The 21,201-nt window shown below is 47.0% G+C and overlaps 1 pseudogene; it reads left to right on the top strand.

Annotated features, from left to right (window-relative positions):
• Positions 1 to 267: 267 nt before the first annotated feature.
• Positions 268 to 2,298, top strand: LOC137142154 (olfactory receptor 4E1-like; annotated as a pseudogene).
• Positions 2,299 to 21,201: the final 18,903 nt, after the last annotated feature.

The raw sequence follows: 21,201 nt of genomic DNA, 5'->3' as shown, positions 1-21,201 counted from the left end.
CAACTGTGTTTTGCAGTGAATAAACTATTCCTCCAAAAACTTTCACCCAGCTCTACTTCATGAATATGAAGATGCCACACAGACACCATTGGGTATCGAATTACCATGTTTATTAACTATATACAAACCTACAAGGTCTAGCTAACTATCTCTGTTCTGGTGACTTCTTCAACGGAAGAAAGGCAGCCCCAATGGAAGGCCCTGAACTATTTAAAGGGGATCCTACCCAATTCCTATAACAATTTCCTCTCCCCTCTAGGAACAAAAATGGGAAAGGCGGTGACACTGAATCAGACCACAGTGACTGAGTTCATACCGTTGGGATGCTCCTCCAACCCAGAGACACAGCTGATCCTCTTCATCGTCTTCCTGCCCATCTACCTGCTAACCTTGGCTGGGAACATCCTTATCATGGTCACCATTGTCCATGACCGGTGCCTCCACACACCATGTACTTCTTCCTCTGCAACCTCTCCTTCATCAATGTGTGCCACGCCTCCATCACTGTGCCCAAGATGCTGGCCAACTTCCTCTCCGCATAGAAGACCATCTCTTTCGGGGGTTGTGTGGCACAGATGTTCTTCCTCCACCTTTTCACTTGCACGGAGATCTTCCTGCTCACTGTCATGGCCTATGACCATTATGTGGCCATCTGCAACCCCATGCACTACCTCACCGTCATGAACCACAAGGTCTGCTTGCTGCTGGCTGCTGCTGTGTGGCTTGGTGGGGCCGTTCACTCCTTAGCCCTGACCGGCATGGCCATCAAGCTGCCATACTGCTGGCCCCGGGAGATAGACAACTTCTTCGGTGACGTGCCGCCAGTCACCAGGCTGGCCTGCCGACACCTACATCATCTAGGTGCTCATCATCTCCAACTCGGGGCTCGTCTCTGTGGTCTGCTTCGTGGTGCTGCTGGTCTCCTATGGCGTCATTCTGGTCTTGGTAAGGAATCAATTCTCCGAGGGGAAGCACAAGGCATTTGTAGCCTATAGAACTAGCCTGCTTGCTTGCTTTATTATTAGAGATATTTTTCATATATATTTTGATATGATTGTGTGATTAAATTAGTTTTTATCCAGCTGTAATGCAAGGTACCTTCCAGGCCACATCCTGGATGACAGCTACTGTTCATATATATATGTATATGACCTTTGGCTTAGATAAATGTAGAATAGGATAAGATATATATGGTCATAACCTTTACCCTAGACAGGTCACGTCAACCTTTAGTCTAGATAAGTATCAATATAGAACAGGATAGGACATATATGGTTATAACCTTTACCCTAGACAAGTCAGGAGATATTAAAAAGGGGAAGGGGCTGTCCCAGTTACACCCAAGAAACTTTCCAAAAACACCACAAAACCCACAATAAGCTAGAAATAACAAAGGTGAGATAAAAGACCACCTAAAAGAAGGAAGTGGATACGTCAATAATACGTACAAATCTAGTTGCCAATAGACAACATGTACCCCAAAAGTTTGAAGGTGGAAAGGCCAAGTATGGGCCCGGATAAAGGACTCATATTCTTAAGGGTATAAATAAGATCAAAGGCAGCTCATCGGGGCAGTCGACTGTCACCTATCCCTGCTTGAAGCTTTATTTACTGTTAAGATTCATTCTTTATTTTGTATTCTTAATGTTGTAATGTTAGTCTTAGCTTATAGCTCTTAACTTTGAAGCAGCTCTTATTCCACTCAACTCCAACTTAAGAAATTAGACATCTCTTTCAACCAAGTCCAGGAAGGGTGTGAGTATACTAGTATAAAGCATATCATAAATTTATCTATCAAATAAGTCTTTGTATTAATCTATTATCAATTTGATTATTCATTTTATTTTTCTCTATAGTCATCATTTGTTTATTATTTTGTGTTGTTTTAATAAATTTATAAAATATACAAATCCTGGTTATCACTAGAATTCTTCCTATGTTGTACCCGGTGTCCTTATAAACTTACCTGAAGCCTGATTTAGGACACGAACCTCATAATCCTTTAATTAGAACAATTGGCAAACCTATTACCCTATTCAATAAATTAATAACTATAAAATCAGGCTACACACTCTCCACCTGCGCCGCCCACCTGACGGTGGTGGCACTCCTCCTGGGCCACTGCATCTTCATCTACTCCCGCCCATCCACCAGCTTCTCCGAGGACAAGGTGGTGTCCGTGTTCTTCACGGCCATCACTTGGTTGCTGAACCCATCATCTACACCCTGAGGAACGAGGACATGAAGCGGGCGATCAGCAAGCTACGTGGGAGGAAGGTGGATGCAGAGGAGGAATAGAGCCTGGACTTCAGGAGGGATTGTGTTCTAGGAGAAGCTTCCTGATTTGCACCATGTTCCGCAATGGGGCTAATTTGTCATGCTGCTACTTGTCTCCATGTGTTGGCAGTGACCATCCTGATGCCATGATCCTTGGCTCTCAGACCTCTGCAGGGCTCATCGGTTGAGCTTTGAACCCACTAAGCTGGGACGAATTGACCTTTTCTCAGCCAAAACATTATCCTGTCAAAATAATGGGAAAATGTCAGCGTTTTTTCCAACTTTATTTACTGATGGGACATTTTAAATGAAGTGAAAGTTTTCTTAGTTTTGAGTTTTGCAGATTTGTAAAAGTATTTAGGTGCCTAGTGGGGTTTTCAAAAGCAGGCAGGCACCTAACTCCCAATCATTTCAAGGCACCTCGGTACCTATCTAGATTATTAGGCACCTTTACGCATCTGGTGCTCGGTGCCTAACACGTGCAGCTGGTCAAAATTTTGTCAGTGACTTTATCAAAAACATTTGTATACAACACAAATTTTCATTTTTCAAAACAATATCAAACAAACAAAATATTTACATTTAATGGACAGTTCTTACCTTCTGTCAATGTTTCTGTCTTTTGACACAGTGGGGAAAGGAAAAAAACTGAGAGAAATTGGGGAAACATTTCTCATATTTATTTACTTTTCTCCCCACTTTTTCAGTGCAAAAAAGAGGGACAATGAAAAAAATGGGTTATTCCACTTTCTCCTCTTTTTTCCTTTGTCTTTTTTTGCCTCTGAATGCAGTAAAGTGAAAGATATTTAAGGCTTTGTGGGAGGTTTTTTTGTTTTCTCATTCCAAATCTTTTCAAAACTTCCTCAACTTTGGAAAAATGACACAGTGGCTAAGGGAAAAATGCAAGATTGAAAAAGGGGGGGGGGAATGCAACCCTGGATATTGTTCATTTGATTACATTGATTTGCCCACATGGACACGGCTCTGTATGGGAGCTGTCACTGTTGGGGCAGGTGTGAGAGGAGAACCCTCTGCATGGGGCGGCATCAGCCACCCAGGGCATGATAAAGAAGGCAAATGGAGAACCCCCTTTCCTTGCAATTGAAATATTATGGGGTGAGAGGAGGGGGATCCCCACCCCCACGGCACGACCCCTCAGCCAGGACAGGAGATGTCGTTACCTGTGGGGGAAGTTGGGCTGTGGAGAGTCTCAAGAGAGGCTGGAAGAGAAGAGAGGAGATGGGGTGAGAAATCTGGGGAGAGAACGGGGAGTGGGGGGATGTGGGATGTGGTAGGGGATGGGGGGATCTCTGATTGATGGACAGAGGGACAGGAGCCAAGGGAAGCCACTCACCCAGTGCAGGAAAAAGGAGAGTTAGCGCTATCCTGAGCTGGGCGCTCCGGGTGGGGAGCTGAGGTCTCAGCTCAGCCATCATCGGTCTGGTCTGGGAGCAGGGAGGGGGCCAGATCCTTCCCCTCTGACAGAGGAAGAGGAAGTCACAGCCTTCAGTGTCGTCACCACCCAGCTTAGTGGCTGGAGAGGCAGCACGTTCTCAGGGAAGGAGGGGCTGAGAGTTGGCCACTTCCCGCCACCATCTCTGGGGTCTGCTCTGGCTTTTGTAATTCAACATAGTGCTGGTGAGAGGGTCTGGAGCATCTTCCATGGGCTCAGCGTGTGTAACGGAGCCTCCCTTGAATTACACTAGTTTACAGCCACTGAGGATCTCTGAGCTCTGGCCCTTTGACCCCAGCTGGGATCTGGCCCATTGACTCAAGGAAGCTACGGCCCGTTGACCCCCAGAGTTGGTAATCTGGCTCATCGACTCCATGAGAGAATGTTAGCAACAAGAAGAAGGTCATGAAAAGTGTGGGCCCCTTACAGAATGGGGGAGGCAACCTAGCAACAGAGGATGTGGGAAAAACTGAGGTACTCAATGCTTTTTTTGCCTCTGTCTTCACAGACAAGGTCAGCTCCCAGACTACTACACTGGGCAGCACAGAATGGGGAGGAGGTGAGCAGCCCTCAGAGCTGAAAGAACAGGTTCAGGACTATTTAGAAAGGCTGGAGATTGTCGAAGAACCGAAACTCAGGCATCCATTGCCCAGTGGATGGTCCAAATAAGCCAGACAGCAGTTTAGCAAAGTCAAACGTTTATTCCTTGTGTAAAGAAGGTGGTCCCTATATGCTAGGGATGTCCTTAAACATACATTTCTAAAAGTTTTTATAGCCTTACACAAACAAGTCTTTTTACATCACAGTTTCCATGGCAATACATACTAAAAAACTGCTTATCTAGGAATATTTTGGCCTAGTACTTTTCGACTATCCCTATCTAAGTTGCAAGGTCTTCCTCCGCATTCCGTCCCTGCCGGCGCCTAGGCCTCATAACTATCTTGTTACTGCTAAACATTCTGAGACTAAACATCTGCTAGAAAGGCACATTCCATCTCAGGCTTTTGCAGCCATTCCTACAGACCAGTTCTCATAAGAAATAGAGACTCCATCTTCTTTTCCCTCCACAGTCCTTCCTTTGTTCCTATTAGTTCTGCTACTAGGAACACAATCATGATATATTTCTTCATTGCCCTTGCCAATATGCCAATACCGTATTGACCTTTGCACCATCTGTCTCCTAGGGGGCTTAAACCTTTTTAGCTGGAATAATGAACAGCAACATTGCATACAACAAAACATTAACATTAATATTATCATAAACACTACTATACCTACAAACAATTTTTTAAAGCCAGGATAAGTCCGGTAACCAAGAAGTCAGAGCATTCCAGATGGATGACCATGAAATATCAATGCCAGATGGTGGCATTGGAGGGTTAGCGAATTCATGGAAAAATCTGCTGACATTCCAAATCTTGTGTACATCCATCTCGATTTGACCTGATTCATTTTTATGAAAACAACAGGTTTGATTCAACATTACACAAACTCCTCCTTGTTGAGCTAATAATTGGTCTAGGGCTAACCTATTCTGAATACTCATTTGTGTCAATTTCAGCCTGTAATTTTAAAGTAGAATCTCCAGTTGCATTGGCAAATATCTCAAATTCAGCTGAAAAATTTCTTAGTGCATACTCCAAATCACCCACTCCTTGCCAGGGCCAAAACATTCTCCATCCTCTCCAGAATGCTGAAGAGTGTTCAGTTAATGGGTTATAATGGTGAGCTGCCAGGGTGGGCCTAAGACTTCTCTTAGGCCAGTGATTATACACAGCCTCATGTAGAGGAACTGGATGCACACCTCCAGGCCAGAGATATACCAGGGTACATCTTCCCTTCCACCTTGGTGGTAAAGTTTTTCCCACCCAATTTCCACATGCCCACCATACACCTTCTTCTATTGGAGAAACTCCTCTGCAAGTATTGGAATGGGCTTGGTATAACACATGTAGCATGATGTTAGCCTATGCAAACCAGGTATTATTTGCATATTGATTGAGGGTAGTAGTCTCTTGAATTATCCAGACCTCTTCTCTAAACCGGTCATTTTTATATAAATTCATATTCTCTAGCTTCATCCGCCACTTGTGGGTCTTGTTACACTTAATTCCTCTGGTGGCATCTAGTGTACAATTATAAACTGTTTTCTCATTCAATTGAGTGTCATTTGGTCCCCGTTTCTGTATCATAGTTTTACTGATTTTTCCCCCTTCCACCGTAGGTAGATGGACAATGTATTTGCATTTTGAATATTTCCGTACATTCCTTACTTCACAGGTAACGTTTAACCAGGGTTTGTCTGATTCTGTTACTGGTACAGGTTGTGTCCACTGCACACATATTGGTGCTGCTGGTTTCCTTCCGGGAGAATTAAGTCTCTGGGATCAACCCTCATTCCCAACCGGTGTTCTTTCCCTATTACTGTGTCATGCGGGCTGGCTTGAGAGGCGGGGCAGCTAGTATATTGTGTGACATCAGCATGGCAGAATCATAATAATCCATGTGGGGTAGGCCACGTCAGGTACTGTTAGGAAGGTTATGATATGCTAAGTAAGAGAATATTACTTATGTTCATGTGTAATATGTGAAATGGAAGTTAAGTAATATTCCCCGGCAGCACAATTTGAAACACAGATATCTCAAATACATCCATATGTTCATGTGTGATATGTGAAATGGAAGTTATGGATGTATTTGAGATATCTGTGTTTCAAATTGTGCTGCCGGGGCAACACCCCAGATAGGAAGGCTGCAGAACAATGGCCAGCGTAATGGCCCATTAAGGCCTTCCCAGGTGCAAGGAGCCTAGAGAGAGAAGCCAGCATCACTAATGAGTCACCAGAATCTGCTTATGTGACTGGACCCCAGTCACACCTGCAGAGTCATCAGGATTGGCCCATGTGACTCTGGACTCCATTTTGGGTCTTGTGACTGTCCGCAGGCCGCGTGGCCGGGGGAGGGGGTGTATAAGATCAAACCATATGATCCATCTTGGTCTTTGTTCCCATCCAGCTGCAGACACACACCTACCTCTGGATCTATTCATCTTGCAACTGAACCGAAGGACTTAGACCCATCCAGGCACTGGATGTGAACCAGAGGGACTATACAAGCCTGCAACTCCACAATTCTTCCAGAAACCTGAAGTATATGGACTTTTAATCATTTGTATATCTGTGATTCACTTTAACCCTTTAACATTTCTCTCATGGTTTATTTCTTTCTTTGTACAATAAACCTTTAGTTTAGTTACTAAAGGATTGGCTGCTAGCGTGGTATTTTAGGTAAGATCCAAACTTATATTGATCTGGTGCTGTGGCTGACACCTTGGGGTCAGAGGGAACCTTTCTAGCAAAGAGCAGAGAGTTCTAGTAACTGGTCTCTTTGCTGGACCTGGTGCTGATTTGGGAGCCTGGAGCTGAAATGCAGTGAAGGGGGCTGTGGGCGTTTGTGGACTGTCTTCATGATATCCAGTGTGGGGTAATCAGAAGCAGTTCGTGGCTGGTTGGGAAGCCGGGCTTCAGTGTCACCCACCAGCGTGGGGAGAATCTGCTCTCCTTTTGCAGCCTGCCCTGACCTTGGCATTGCCAGTTGGCTACCCTGGGCACAGGTCGTACCACATACTGTTCCCATGGGATTAGTCCAGGCCAAACTTTCCCATTCATTAACTGGCACAGGAATTGGTATCACGGGTATTCCTTCCCGATGATGGGTTGCCATAAAGGAGCATACCCAACAATTCTTGACCTTCCAAGATGCAGTTAAATTCCTTATCAACGTATAAAATGAATTGGCTTTATATATTGTGCATTGCCCATAAATGCCCATATGTAAATTAATTAAAAACATCATCAAGAATAACAAATCCATCTTCTACACTAATTCTAAAACATTTTATCCCCTCAATATAACAGACACAGCACAAAATAATCAACAAAGTGATTAAGAATATTGCAAAAATAATAAAGTCCATTAATATTTCTTTCCTGGTGCACTTTTGACTCCATCGACCGTCTGCTTCAAAGCAACCACAAGGGGATTGCCCGTGGTTCTTCATCCTTTCACGTCTACTTCTGGGACCTCGGTCCAGTGGAGATCCCTCGTTGCACTTGGAAATCTGCTCCTTTTGAGGATTAGCATCAGGTGATTGTACTTTGTTTAGATGGGTGCAGTGGTACCAGGCTTCCTTTCCATGTAGCTTTGCAGCAGTATACGTTGTTAACAGCACCTGGTAAGGACCGTCCCATCTTGGTTCTAAGCAATTCTTGCGTGAAAACTTCTTCAGCAATACCCAATCTCCCGGCTGGATGTCATAGAATCATAGAATCATAGAATATTAGAGTTGGAAGGGACCTCAGGAGGTCATCCAGTCCAACCCCCTGCTCAAAGCAGGACTAACCTCAGCTATATCATCCCAACCAGGGCTTTGTCAAGCCTCACCTTAAAAACCTCTAAGGATGGAGATTCCACCACCTCCCTAGGTAACCCATTCCAATGCTTCACCACCCTCCTAGTAAAAAACTTTTTCCTAATGTCCAACTTAGACCTCCCGCCCTGCAACTTGAGACCGTTGCTCCTTGTTCTCTCATCTGCCACCACCGAGAACAGCCTAGCCCCATCCTCCCTGGAACCCCCTTTCAGGTAGTTAAAGGCCGCTATCAAATCCCCCCTCACTCTTCTCTTTTGCAGACTAAACAAGCCCAGTTCCCTCAGCCTCTCCTCATAAGTCCTGTGCTCCAGCCCCTTAATCATTTTGGTTGCCCTCCGCTGCACTCTCTCCAACTTGTCCACATCCTTTTTGTAGTGGGGGGCCCAAAACTGGACACAATATTCTAAATGCGGCCTCACCAATGCCGAATAGAGGGGAATAATCACTTCCCGTGACCTGCTGGCAATGCCCCTCCTAATGCAGCCCAATATGCCATTAGCCTTCTTGACAACCAGGGCACACTGCTGACTCATATCCAGCTTTTTATCCACCGTTACCCCCAGGTCCTTTTCTGCAGAGCTGCTGCCCAGCTCGTCGGTCCCCAGTCTATAGCTGTGCATGGGATTCTTCCTTCCTAAGTGGAGGACTCTGCACTTGTCCTTGTTGAACCTCATTAGATTTCTTTTGGCCCAATCCTCCAGTTTGTTTAGGTCACTCTGTATCCTATCCCTACCCTCCAGGGTATCTACCACGCCCCCCAGCTTAGTGTCGTCCGCAAACTTGCTGAGGGTGCAATCTACCCCATCCTCCAGATCATTAATAAAGATGTTGAACAAAACCGGCCCCAGGACCGACCCCTGGGGAACTCCGCTTGTGACCGGTTGCCAGCTAGACATGGAGCCATTGATCACTACTCGTTGAGCCCTATGCTCTAGCAAGTTCTCTATCCATTTTATAGTCCATTCATCCAACCCATACTTCTTTAACTTGCTGATAAGAATACTGTGTGAGACAGTATCAAAAGCTTTGCTAAAGTCAAGGTATATCACATCCACCGCCTTCCCTACATCCACAGAGCCAGTCACCTCATCATAGAAAGCAATCAGGTTGGTCAGGCATGTCTTTCCCTTGGTGAATCCATGTTGACTGTTCCTGATCACCTTCCTCTCCTCCAAGTGCCTTAAAATGGATTCCTTAAGGACCTGCTCCATGATTTTTCCAGGGATTGAGGTGAGGCTGACCGGTCTGTAGTTCCCTGGATCCTCTTTCCTCCCTTTTTTGAAGATGGGCACTAGATTTGCTTTTTTCCAGTCGTCAGGGACCTCCCCCTGTTGCCACGAGCTTTCAAAGATAATAGCCAACGGCTCTGAAATCACCTCAGCCAACTCCCTCAGCACCCTCGGGTGCATTGCATCCGGCCCCATGGACTTGTGAATGTCCAATCCTTCTAAATAGTCTTGGACCCGTTCCTTCAGCACTGTGGGATGTTCGCCTCCTTCCCATTCTGTGCCACCCAGTGCAGCAGTCTGAGAGCTGATCTTGTCTGTGAAGACAGAGGCAAAAAAGACATTGAGTACCTCAGCTTTCTCCACATCCTCCGTCACTAGGTCGCCTCCCTCATTCTCTAAGGGGCCCACACTTTCTCTAATCTTCCTCTTGTTGGCAACATGCCTGTAGAAACCCTTCTTGTTCCCCTTCACGTCCCTTGCTAGTTGCAACTCCAATTGTGCTTTGGCCTTCCTGATTTCATTCCTGCACGTTCGAGCAGTGTTTATATAATCCTCCCTAGTCATCTGACCAAGCTTCCACTTCTTGTAAGCTTCTTTTTTGCGTTTAAGTTCGCCAAGGACATCTTTGTTAAGCCAAGCTGGACGCCTACCATATTTGCTATTCTTTCTGCACATCAGGATGGTTTGCTCTTGTGCCCTCAATAAGGTCTCTTTAAAATACAGCCAGCTCTCTTGGGTTCCTTTCCCCCTCATATTAGCCTCCCAGGGAATCCTGCCCATCAGTTCCCTGAGGGAGTCAAAGTCCGCTTTTCTGAAGTCCATGGTCCGTATCCTGCATGCATGGCCACGTCTAAAGGAATTCTCTGAGCGTCTCTGGAAAACTTAAAAATAGCAGTAAGTGTCTTTTGTAATTTTATAACGTATGCAACCAACTCCTCATCTCCCCCCATGAGACTGGTGTGTGCAGGTGTCAGGCTTCCCCCCAGCTGAAATGGTCTCCCAAAAAGAACTTCATAGGGAGATACATTCGTCTGTCTAATTGGCATAGTTCTTAGATGCATTAAAACTAATGGTAACGCATCCACCCAACGTAATCCGGTATCAGCCATAACTTTAGATAGTTGATTCTTCAATTTTGCATTAGGTCTTTCAACTATGCCTGATGACTGAGGTCTGTATGGAGTATGTAACTTCTGAATTATTCCCAGTGCTTTCATTAAAGATTGCATTACTTGATTAGCAGAATGACTTCCTCTGTCAGATTCTGCCACTAGAGGGCAGCCAAACCTTGGAATTACATCTTTCACTAATGACAGCCGCCATGTAAGCCCTTCCGGTGCGGAAAGCTTCAATCCATTTTGAAAACACACATACTATTACCAGCACATGTTTAAAACCCTTACAACCAGGCAAATCCATATAATCTATCTGCAAATGCTGGAATAGGCCATAGACCCAATCTGGTGCCCCCAGTTGTTGTGGCTGGTGACGTCCCACGTTATACTTTTGACAGGTAACATAACCTTGAGATACCTGTTTAGCCACTTGATGGATACCTGGAGCACACCAAAATCGCAGAACCTGATCAGCTATCCCCCCTTTGCATGCATGGCCACCTTGGTGGGCAAAGAGGGCAAGTTTAGGCAAAAGAGTCCTAGGGGCCATTGTGCGGCCATCAGGTGACCACCATATACTGTCAGAAAAAGTTGCCCCAAGGGTTTTCCAATTGTCTATCTCTGAAGATGGAACTGAATCATAAATCTTCGAAGGGGAGACAGAAAATTGAGCTGTCCAGGAGGCTCAGACTGTCTGTATACCCGGGGGGGAGGGGGGAAAGGGGCGTTCCTGGCTGCAGCCTTTGCAGCTCGATCTGCAAATGCATTTCCACGGGAGACTTCATCCAAAGCAGAAGTATGAGCTTTACAAAAAATAACAGCAATAGAAGAAGGTAACATAACAGAAACAAGAAAATTATTCACAGCCTGAGCATGTGCCATGGGCTGTTCTGAAGAAGTAAGAAAACCCTTTGCTTCCAAATTTGTCCTGAAGGATGACAAACTCCAAATGCATAGCGAGAATCAGTATAAATATTAACAGAACAGTTTACACTTAAACAGCAAGCACGTGTAAGAGCAATCAATGCAGCCAATTGAGCAGAAAATACATCAGGTAAAGAATGAGCTTCCCAAACCTCATGTGACGTACATACCGCATACCCCACTCTACACATTTCTGTCTCATCAACAAAGCAAGAACCATGAATATTATCTGGGTTAGTCAAAGGAGTATCCTGTAGATCAGGGTGGGGTGTAGTGCTCTGAGAAATAACATAATCACAGTCATGAGGTTCCCCTTCAGTGGGAATCGGTAATAGTATAGCTGGGTTTAGCGATGCACAACGTTTGATAATAATATTATCAGCTGCTAAAAGCACAATTTCATATTGAGTAAGGCGTTGTGCTGAAATATGCTGAGTTTTTCCTTTAGTTAACAGGGCTTCTACAGCATGTGGCACATAAAGAGTTAAAGAATGTCCAAGCACCAGATCTTGTACTTTTTGAACTAGTAAAGCAGCAGCTGCCACAGCTCTAAGACAGGCTGGAGAACCCTGTGTCACAGAATTAAGATGACATGAAAAGTATGCAACCGGTCGTTGACCCCCTCCCATTGGTTGTGTAAGCACTCTAGATGCAGTACCCTGTTGTTCATGACAGTAAAGATTAAACAGTTTAGAATAATTGGGAAGCCCTAATGCTGGGGCTATAGACAAGCCTTGCTTTAAAAAAAATGAAAGAAGCCTCAGCTTCTTCTGACCAAGGAGGTGGATCAGTCTCAGAAACTTTAGTAAGTGTAGCAAGAAACTTAGCCATTGCAGCAAAATTAGGAATCCACTGCCTGCAATAATTAACCATTTCCAAAAACCCACAAATCTGTTTTTTAGTGTTAGGTCTAGGAATTCTTAAAACAGCTTCTATACGCTCTGGTGAAAGTAAATGTGTTTGATAAGAAATAAGATACCCCAAATATAGAACCTCTAATTTAAAAAACTGCAGTTTTATCAAAGAAACACGATGCCCTTTCTCATACAGTGTTTTTAACAGAAACACTGAATCAGCAATGCATGCTTTCTCAGAATAAGAACACAAAAGCAAATCATCAATATATTGAATCAAAACAAAACCTTCAAAAATGTGATAGACTGTAAATCTTTAGTAAGAGCTTGAGAAAAAATTGTAGAACTTTTTACAAAACCTTGTGGAAGCCGTTTCCAGCAGAATTGGGCCCCTTCCCATGTGAAACTAAACAAATATTGGGAATCTGCATAAATAGGTATAGGAAAAATGCAGCACAAAAATAAATACAAGTAAAACAAGTGGAAGAGGGTGGAATTGAAGTAAGAATAGTTGCTGGGTTTGGAACCACTAAATGTCGTGGGACCACATAAAAATTAATAATACAAAAATCCTGTACAAATCTATACACAGGTTTTCCATCTGGACCTGGTCTAGGTTTCTTAACAGGTAATATAGGAGTATTACAAAGAAATTGACAAGGTACTAAAATACCCTGCTTTAAAAACTCTTGAATCACTGGGCGAATTCCTTCTATAGCTTCCTGAGATAAAGGATACTGAGGCACCGAAGGCGGTGGAACAGGACGGACAGTAATTTTAACTGGATCTGCAGATTTTAATAACCCCACTTCAGTAGAAGTATGAGCCCATAACCCTTCAGGTACTTAATGCAGGGTGAGGAAGAGACGGTTTAACTACAACTTCAGTAATTAAAGCCTGAAATAAAGGAATCAGTGAACTAGGAAAAGACAAAGAAATTCCCTCTGGTGTAAAAATCATAGTGGCATTCAATTTACATAACAAGTCTCTCTCAAACAATGATGAGGGCAATCTGGAGAAAGCAAAAAAGCATGTTGTTCTGTAAGAGGTCCTATACGAACAAGTGTAGGTTTAGTCTGGGAAACACGGTGTATTTTTCCTAACACCCCTACTACCAGAACAGAATGCTTTGGGTCCAGAGGCACCTCAGAATATTTCAAGTAAGCTTAGCTTCGCTCCAGAATGCCGCCTGCCGGGTCTTAGACTCTCCCTCTCCCTCAAACACACAGCATGGAGGCGGTGGCCAATCCTCCTCCTCTGCTTTCCCTGCTTGTAAACTCTTTTCATTGTAAGGCAGGGGATTAGTAAGAGAAGGATAGATTTTTAAAATAAATTCACCAGCGTTAGAAATCGGCGGTGCAGATGACAGCGCGACAGTTGCCAATTTCCTTTCTAAATTCTTCACGGTTGATTTATAGCTAGCTAGCTGACTTTCTGTACGGCGTTTAAAAGCTACATTATCCCACTGATACCAATATTCCATTTGCTTGGGGTGTGAATCTTCTATTAACCCCTTCAAATACTGCAGTTCGTCTAAGTCAAAGGTACCATCCTGTGGCCATTATTTACTAAAATATCCAGAAAAAATATAGATAATATATTATTATTATTATTATTATGTCCATATAATTTTACACAACAAAATAAAACACTTTACAGCCAAACCCTTAGAACCTGAAATAGACTTAAATTTTTTTAACCATATAGTCCAAAGGACTCCCAGGGGTGGGAGAAAATTGCCCCACACCCATAACTGAGGTTTCTGATCAGAAGTTGCTCACCAACTGTCACCCACACAGGGGATTACAGATTGGAATTATAACACTGCTCACCAACTCTCACCCACACAGGGAATCACAGATTGGAATTATAACAGTAGACTTTGCTAATAAAATAAACAAGGGACTTTACCTTATCGCCTCCCCGCCATCTCAGCTCCCCAGAAGTTATCCCAATAGGTGAATTCACCTGGTGTCGGCTGGATAATTCAGTGGAGCTAGGACGAGAAAGATGCATGCCAGGCGAGTCCCATCTGGGTGCCAAATTTGTGGAAGAACCCAAACTCAGGGGTCCTTACTTACAAGTCCATTGCCCAGCGGATAGTACAGAATAAACCAAACAACAGATTAGCAAAGTCAAAGTTTATTCTTTACGTAAAGAAGGTGGTCTCTTCAATGTAAGGGGAGACCCTTAACATAAAATTCTAAAAGCTTTTATAGGCTCACACAAACAAGTCTTTTTACGTCACAATTTCCATGGTCATACGTACTAAAAAAACTACTTATCTAGGAATCTTCTTAGCTCAGTATTTTCAACTTTCCTCATCCAAGTTACTAGGTCTTTCTCTGCATTCCATTCCTGCTGGCGTCTAGGTTCCATAACTATCTTGTTAACCCTTAACATTCTAAGATTTAAACTTCTGCTAGAAAGGCACTTTCAATCTCAGGCTTTTGCAGCCATTTCTATTGATCAGTTCTGATAAGAAACAGAGACCCCATCTTCTTTTCCCTTCACACCACATAGCCCGGTACACGACCTGTGTGGAAGGTTTCCTGCTGCCACGAAGGACTTGTTGGACCTGCACCGAGCAGGTTCTCTCCCTCTGTCAGCCACAGAGCCTCCAGGCCATGAGGTGCAGGGAATCCAGGTCCAGGTGCAACAGGCAACCATGGTCCTGGGAGAGAAGTCGTGTCGCCTCAGGAGCTTCAGGGGTGGGGCGATCGAAAAACGCTGAACCAGTGCTGTCTCGGCCAGGCTGGAGTGATGAGTATAATGCCCTGTCCCTCTTGGGCAAGAGTGGAACTGGCGGGAATGCATACATGAGGGTCCCTGTCCAGTCGATGAGGAACATGTCAGAAATTGACCCAGTCTCGCGACCCTGGAGCAAGCAGAACCTCAGGCTCTTCGTGTTCCAGGTCAACACGAATAGGTCCAGTTGGGGAACACCCACTTCTGGAAGATCATAGCCACCACCTCTGGGTGCAACGACCAGTCGTGGTGGGGTGGGAGCGACCTGCTGAGGTGATCCGCCTCGTCATTCCTCACTCCTGGGAGGTGAGAGGCAGTTAAGTGGAAGTCGTGCCTCACGGCAAAGTCCCACAGACAGATAGCTTCATCTCAGAGGGCCAAAGAGAATGCTCCCCTCTGCCTGTTTATGTAGAACATGGCTGCGGCCTTGTCCATCAGCACCTGTACCATTCTGCCTGTCAGGAAACGGAGGAACACCTTGCATGCTAGGCAAATGGCCCTCAGCTTCTTCATGTTGATGTGCAGGTGCCTATTCTCCCCCGACCAGAGCCCCCGAGTGCCTAGGTTGGCACGGATGTGGCCTCCCCATCCTTCATTCGAAGCATTGGAAATTAGGGTGACCAGCTCCCTGAACGCAATGCCCTTCATCACTGCCCTGGGAGTCCGCCACCAGTTTAGGAAGGCTAAGACGGGCAGGGGAATTGTGACCACCCAGTTCAATGGGTGTCTGCTCGGCACATATACCGAGGCCAACCACGCCTGAAGAGGTCTGAGCTTCAGGCGAGCTAGTCTCACTACGTACATGCAGGCCGCCATGTGGCCTAACAGCTGTAGGCAGTGCCTGGCTGTTGTCATGAGGCATCGGGGCAGCTGGGAGATGATAGAGACCATCGCCTTGAAAAGAGGCTGAGGCAGGAAGCCTCTGGAGTGGGAAGCGTCCAGGTTGGCCCCAATGAATTCTGAGGTTAGTGTGGACTTCTGCTTGTTTATGAGCAGTCCCAGCCTGCTGCACATGGAGCAAGTGAGGGTCACACTCTCCTGCCCTTGGGACCTGGACCTGCCCCTGGTCAGCCAGTCGTCCAGGTAAGGAAAAAATTGCACACCCTTTCATCTCAGGTGGGCAGCCACTACTGCCATGCACTTGGTGAACACTCTTGGAGCCAAAGACTGGCCAAAGGGCAGGGCTGTGAAATGGTAGTAGGAGCCAGCCACCGTGAAATGAAGAAAATGCCTGTGGCTGGGAAGGATAGACACATGGAAGTATGTGTCCTTGAGGTCGAGGGCAGCATAACAGTCTCCTGGATCCAGGGAAAGGATTATGAAGGTTAGGGAGACCATGCAAAACCTGAGTCATTTGACATATTTGTTTAGACGATGCAGGTCTAATATGGGTCTCAGACCCCCCTTCGCCTTGGGGATGAGGAATTACCTCAAGTAAAACCTCTTTCCCCTTCTGCGTTGCAGGACAGTTTCCACTGCTCCTATGTTGAGGAGGGTATCCACTTCCTGCAAGAGGAGTTGCTCGTGAGAGGGGTCCCTGAAGAGGGACATAGGGGGAAGGGTAGATGTAAACTGCAGGGCATAGCCCCCTGAGACTATCCCAAAGACCCAACAGTCCGAAGTGATCTTTGCCCTTTCGGAATAGAAGGGCCTTAACTTGTTTAGGAAGGGGCGGGGCAGATCCAGGAGAGTAGTTGGGACACCACCTTCTCCTCTGGCTGCCCGACCCCTGGGGGACCCCTTCTGGGGGGCTGACAATGAGCTGGGGGGCTGATTTCTCCTTCTAAACCCCCTATTCCTATTTCTATTCCTATAGGGTTGAAAAGGTCTGGGCGGAGGCCTTGGCTGCTGCTGCGCCTGGGGCCATGACTGACACTTGGAAGACTGGGGCATGTACAGGCCCAGGGAGTGAAGCGTGGCCCTGGAATACTTCAGACCGTGCAGCTTCACATCAGTCTGGTTGGAAAACAGGGCCAACCCATCAAAGGGGAGGTACTGAATCGATTGCTGCACCTCCTGGGACAGGCCCGAGGATTGCAGCCACGAGCACCTTCTCATGGAGATGGCGGAGGCTATGGCTCTGCCCGCCAAGTCAGCAGCGTCACAGGACGTCTGGAGCGCTGCCCTAGCCACCGTGATTCCTTCCTCTGTGATGGTGATAATGAAGTCTGCAACCTGGTCCTGGGGCAGGGCCTCAGCGAACCGCCTGAGGGAGTCCCATAGATTGAAATTATATCTCCCCAGGAGGGCCTGCAGGCTTACTGTGGAATAAATCTTTTAATTCCATTTTTTTATTGTTTTTGTTCTTGGGAGTGGACCCTGGCTGACTTTGCCTGTCATGGTGGTTGGCCACGTCTACCACCAGGGTTCCCGGGGTGGGGTGAGTGAACAGATACTCAAACCCTTCGGCCGGGACATAATACTTTCTCATGGCCATCTTGACATAGTGGCGACTGAAGAAGGGGTTTGCCACAGGACCCCTTCGGTGACCAGGATCGGTGCCACTCTGAACTCCTGGGTGCCGAGCTGGACTCTGGCAACTGGGTTCCGTGTTGTGGACTGCGTGGTGCTGAGTCCTCCAAAGGTGACCGGGTTCTGCGCTGCCTCAGTGAGGGTGAACTCCTCGGTACTGGGGATCGTGAACAGGAGCTGTCCAAGCTGCGCCTGGCAGACCTCGACCGCTGCTGTCTCCAGGCATGCGCTGCCTCTGGTGCCGGGGAGCAATGTCGGTGCCTAGAGGGAGACTCCACGTCCTGAGTCGAAGCAGGCCAGCTCGATGACGCTGACCTGGACCGACTGCTGGGGGAGCCCGTCCAGCGGGAGATCTTCCTCCCCGTACCGGGGATCTTCATCGGCCTTCAGGGGGGCCCAACACGGGTTTCCCCCAGGATACCAGCCCTTTCTCCCTCACCGTAGGAGGGTGGAGGTGGCGTAGGCAAGGCCAACAAGGCTCTTGCCACCTGAAAATCCTCCGGTGTCTATGGCGTCGGCGGGGGCACTCTCCCACTCCCAAGGCTCGGGGGAGGCTCCCTGACTGGAGATGCAGGTACCGGAGAAGACTCAACAGGCCTGTTCTGGTGCATCTCTGAACTCGACCCTGCCCGTACTGACAGCACTGGGGAGTGTCCGCGCTCCGTGTGCTGCTTCTTCCTCTTCGGTACCAGCGATGTTGTGTGGTGCCGAGGCAAGGCCGGTGCTGGAGGTGCACTCTGCCCCGAGGTTACACTTGGTAACGAGGTGAAGTGGGCCAGCTCAGACACCGGGCGGAGCGCTGCCGCCATCAGCAGGGCTTTTAATTGGATTGCTCGGTCCTTCTGAGTCCTCAGTTTAAAAGTCCTGCAGATCTTGCACTTTTCTTTTCTGTGTGCTTCCCCCAAGCACTTAAGGCAGCCATCGTGGGGGTCACTGAGTGGGAAAGCCTTCCTACAGGAGGCACATGGCTTGAATCCTGGTGACCGGGGCATGGCCTGGCTGCTCTAAGTCCCCACAGGGACTTGCCTTATCTCTAACTACTCTTTGTAATTAAACTACTTAGAATAACAAACAAATTCGAACAAGAGGAATAGTACTTCCTGAGAGCAAGGCTAGTTCCAGTAACTGTTACGGGTGGAAGAAGGAACGGAGGGGGCGTAGGGCCGGAAGTGTCTCATATACTGCGGCATGTGCGTGGGGCTGCAGTGGGCGCTGGAGCAGGTCCTACAGGATCTGCGAAGTGGAAAAAAGTTCCGGGAAATGTGCACAAAGGCATGCACTCACCTATAGTGGAATGGATACGAGCAAGCACCCGAAGAAGAATAATAGAATTCTTAGACACATAGATGAACATAATTTGTTGGGGAAGAGTCAACATTACTTTTGTAATGGAACATCATGTCTCACCAATCTATTAGACTTTTTTGAGGGTGTCAGCAAACGTGTGGACGGGTGATCGAGTCAATATAGTATATTGGCCATTCAAAAAGCCTCAGGCAAGGGACCTCAAAGGTCTGCCACTTGTCCAATTTTATGTCAAACAATCCTCTTTTTGGCTGGTTTGTCTGCTGTCCAGTACTAGGACAAAACCAGATGTGGTTTTGTCCCATATCAACCAAGGAACACAAATTTTAACAGCTAGCCCCTCTGCTTCCACTACACTGACCTCGTACACAGGCTGTATGTGAAGTCAGGCTGGCAGTGGCAAATTGGCATTCTCTTGAAAGTATCATCCCTTGTATCGTGTGACCGTGCACGTACTGTGTGTAGACGGTTGGCCCATGTCATATCTGGATGTGCCAGAATGTCCAGGATTCTGGGAATGTTTCAGTGGCCCCCTCAGTGAACAGTCTGGCTGATGGGGAATAGACAGAGTGGGAGTGAAAAGTGTGCTTAGGAAGCTGATGGAAGGAGTGGGGTGAAGCGTGTGGCTTGGCTGGTGGGCATAGACAGGGCATTTCAGAACCGAGCGATTCCCCCTACGGAGAAGGACGTGGTAGCCAGGATGGGAGGTATAGACTGGGGACTTCAGAACAGGATATGAAGGAGAGAGATCCCACTTTTCCCATGCTCTCTCTGCACAAGACAACCCCACTTCCCATGGTGCTGAGATAGACCCAGGCTCTCCCTCTAGGACCCCAATAAAACAGCCCATGGTGATACAGCCAGCTAGTCCTGGCAACTGACCCCCACCCACAGGCTGCAGAGGAAGGCTGAAAAATCCCAAGCTCACTGCCAGTCTGAGCTGGGGGAAAGTTAGACCCGGAGCATATGAGCAAGACGCAGCCAGCCAAGCACCGGCAAGAGAGTTCGGCTCGGTGCCACCTCCGAGCCCTGGCCCACCCCACCCACTGTCCTATCTCCAGCCGGGGATGTCCCAGTGCTTCAAAACAAGACGACAACAACACAAACAACCCCGCTCTCCCCAAAACCAGAATGTTGTTGCAGGGGGAGGTGACTCCCTTCCTCACCTTTGCCGGTGACTAGCTGAAACCCTGAAGTTTTTATGAGCGTCAGACATAAACCACAAGGGCTCTGCAGGTTTAGAACAAGCGGGGGCTCAGGCTCCTGGGTTCTATCCCTGGCTGGGGGAAGGGCGTGTGGTCTGTAACACAGGACTATAGTGTTGCCACGAATTTGGTCCAAGTTGCACAGGTATCTGTCTCTTGACACCACCAGGCTTGCTCCTAATGGACAGCAGAGAAAAGGAGAGCAGAGCTTTGCTGTCTGGACCCACGTGTGAGAACTCATTTACACAGGGAACAATCTTGAAATGCAGCTACTCAAAAAGGACAGAGATGCCGGTTAGCTTCCTCGTCCGCACTCTCAGTTTTCTCTGCTACCCTCTGTGCAAAAACACACACTCTTTGCCTCCAGCAAGGACAGCTTTCTGAAACGTGCTGTACCTAGTGGTTCTTTGCACTGTGTGTGTAATACCAGCTCAGGTTTTCCCAGTTACTGTGAACTTACAGGCAGGCTCACCGCCTGACTCCTGCTAACTTTGCTTTCCTACAGCAGGCCTTGACCATTACTTTAGTTCAGGACTCAGGCCTGATACCTCCTAGGCCTCATGTCTCAGGCTCTCACTTGCTACTCCACCTAGGTAAGCCATTCCAGTGCTTCACCACCCTCCTAGGGAAAACGTTTTTCCAAATATCCAAACTAGACCTCCCCCACTGCAACCTGAGACCACAGCTCCTTCTTCTGTCATCTGCCACCACTGAGAACAGCCTCGCTCCATCCTTTATGGAAGCTCCCTTCATGTAGTTGAAATCCCCCCTCACTCTTCTCTTCTGCAGACTAAACAAGCCTAGTTCCCTCAGTCCCTCATATAAGTCATGTGCTTCAGCCCACTAAATATTTTTGTTGCCCTCCGGTGGTCTCTCCAATTTGTCCACATCCTTCCTGTAGTAATACTCCAAATGTGGCCTCACCACCAAAGATACAAAAGACTCATAGAATCATAGAAAGTGAGGGTTGGAAGGGACCTCAGGATGTCATCTAGTCCAACACCCTGCTCAAAGCAGGACCAACCCCAACTAAATCATCCCAGCCAGGGCTTTGTCAAGCAGGGCCTTAAAAATTTCTAAGGATGGAGATTCCACCACCTCCCTAGGTAACCCATTCCAGTGCTTCACCACTCTGCTAGTGAAAACGTTTTTCCTAATGTCCAACCTAGACCTCCCCCACCGCAACT

The sequence above is a fragment of the Emydura macquarii genome, unplaced genomic scaffold, assembly GCF_026122565.2.
Source record: "Emydura macquarii macquarii isolate MOO-44397 ecotype Brisbane River unplaced genomic scaffold, CSIRO-AGI_Emac_v2 contig_3184, whole genome shotgun sequence".
In the NCBI taxonomy this organism is placed as follows: domain Eukaryota; kingdom Metazoa; phylum Chordata; order Testudines; family Chelidae; genus Emydura; species Emydura macquarii.
Note: the sequence above shows the minus strand (reverse complement) of the source record. Positions and strands in the feature narration are given on the sequence as shown.